The 2,596-nt window shown below is 44.5% G+C and overlaps 1 pseudogene; it reads left to right on the forward strand.

Moving 5' to 3' along the window:
* The first annotated feature begins 534 nt into the window (after window positions 1-534).
* Window positions 535-1,740, forward strand: LOC122735453 (annotated as a pseudogene).
* Window positions 1,741-2,596: the final 856 nt, after the last annotated feature.

Genomic DNA, 2,596 nt, shown 5'->3' on the forward strand with positions numbered 1-2,596 from the left:
TACTCCTGCCTCTTTTGACTTCAGCCTGATAGATTCTGCTCTAGCCCCTTATTTTAACTCTGTGCATGTGTGTGTCTTTCTGTTTCAAGCAAGTATCCTGTAAACAACATATTGTTGGATTCTGGTTTCTCATCCATTTTGCTATCTGATTCCATTTTATGGATGAACTTACCCCATTCACATTCACAGTTATGATTACTGTGTTTCCCTCTATCCTATTTTCTTCTGTTTATCCTTCTTTTGCTCTCTTTTTATCCTTTCCTTTCTGAAAAGTCTGTTTTGCTTCTGATCACTGCATCCCTTAATTTTACCTCCCTTTTGTAATTTTCCTCCTTTCTCTTATTCCCTTCTCCTATTTATCTGTTGGCTCAGCTAGATTTCTATACTCAAATGAGAACATATACATGAGAACCAATTCCAGTGAGAGTGGGGGTTTAAGTATTGTCCATTCCCCCCATTTTCTCCTCCACTGTAAAAGTGCACCTCTTTGAGAAGTTCGGCTCCCGACCATAAGAGGTCTGCATCCTGCGGGAAACTACCAGCACAGCCAAGGAAAACATGCCTTGCCAATACCCAGTGTTGACACCAGAGCAAAAGAAAGAACTGTCTGAAATAGCTCACCGAATTGTTGCACCAGGCAAGGGAATTTTGGCAGCAGATGAGTCCATTGGTAGCATTGCAAAGCGGCTGCAGTCCATTGGAACTGAGAACACAGAGGAAAATCGTTGCCTCTATAGGCAGTTACTTCTAACAGCAGATGATCGAGTGAACTCCTGTATTGGAGGTGTTATCCTTTTCCATGAGACACTCTACCAGAAAGCTGATGATGGTCATCCCTTCCCCAAAGTCATAAAGGCAAATGGTGGCATTGTGGGCATCAAGGTGGACAAAGGTGTAGTGCCCCTGGCAGGGACCAATGGCGAGACTACCACCCAAGGTCTGGATAGGCTGAGTGAGCGTTGTGCCCAGTATAAGAAGGATGGGGCTGACTTTGCCAAGTGGCGTTGTGTACTGAAGATCGGGGATAATACACCTTTCCCACTTGCCATCATGGAGAATGCCAATGTGCTGGCCCGATAGCCAGCATTTGCCAGGAGAATGGTATTATCCCCCTTTTGGAGCCAGAGATCCTCCCTGATGGAGAACATGATCTGAAGACCTGTCAGTATGTCACTGAGAAGGTGCTGGCTGCTGTCTACAAAGCTCTGAGTGACCACCATGTCTATCTGGAAGGGACCTTGCTGAAGCCTAACATGGTCACTGCTGGCCATGCCTGCACTCAGAAGAATTCACATGAGGAGATTGCAATGGCAACTGTAACTGCCCTTCGCCAAACTGTGCCTCCTGCAGTCACTGGTATCACCTTCCTGTCTGGGGGTCAGAGTGAGGAGGATACCTCCATCAACCTCAATGCCTTCAATACCTGCCCCTTGCATAAGCCATGGGCTCTGACCTTTTCTTATGGCTGAGCCCTGCAGGCATCTGCCCTCAAGACCTGGGGTGGAAAGAAGGGTAAAGGCTGCCCAAGAGGAATATATTAAGTGGGCCACGGCTAATAGCCAAGCTGCTCAAGGCAAGTATACTCCAAGTGGAAAGTCAGGAGCTGCAGCCAGCGAGTCACTCTTTGTCTCTAACCACGCCTACTAAGTCTAGGCCTTTCACCTGGGTATGCCCTAACACCCCAGGCCATCCCTCACAGTCCAGGAAGAGGCTGAGATCCCAGAGCTTTGTGCTGACCTCTCCCCATCACTCCTAACTCGTGTGGCGTTGTTGCTCTGTGGTGAATCTAGTGACCCCTCCTCAGCCCACTTTTTCCAATAAACAACTATTTAACAAGGAAAAAAAAAGTGCACCTCTTTTATGTGAAATAATTTCCCCCATTCGACCTATCCCTTTCTCTTTCTCCCAGTGCATCCTTTTTCACACCTTCATTTTTTTGAGATTATCCTAACATAATCAAATCAAACTGGTGTCCTCGGTCTATGTAATGTAGCATACTTCTAACTTCCCTAATAATGATAAAGTTCTTAGGAATTACATGTATTATTTTCCCATATAGGATGTAAACAGTTTACCTTTATTGAGTTTTATGGCTTACCAATTTATGCTCCTTTTGAGTCTTGTGTTTGAATGTCAAATTTTCTATTCAGCTGTGGTCTGTGGTCTTTTCATCAAGAATGCTTGAGGCTGGCACAGTGGATAGAGCACCGGTCCTGGAGTCAGGAGTACCTGAGTTCAAATCTGGCCTCAGAACATTGACACTTACTAGCTGTGTGACCCTGGGCAAGTCACTTAACCCCAATTGCCTCACCAAAAAAAAAAAAAAAAAAGAAGAAGAATACTTGAAAGTCCTCTATTTCATTAAATATTCATTTCCATCCCCCCCCCCCGCAAAGATTTATTTTCAGTTTTGATGGGTAGGTTATTCTTGGGTATAATCCTAGGTCCTTTGCCTTCTAGAATATATCTTACACCTACTCCTTTAATGTGGAAGCTGCTAAATCTTCTGTGATTCTACCTGAGGTTTCACAATATTTGAATTGTTTCTTTCTGGCTGCTTACAATATATTCTCCTTTACCTGGAAACTCTGGAATT

This window comes from Dromiciops gliroides, chromosome 1, assembly GCF_019393635.1.
Source record: "Dromiciops gliroides isolate mDroGli1 chromosome 1, mDroGli1.pri, whole genome shotgun sequence".
Lineage (NCBI taxonomy): Eukaryota > Metazoa > Chordata > Mammalia > Microbiotheria > Microbiotheriidae > Dromiciops > Dromiciops gliroides.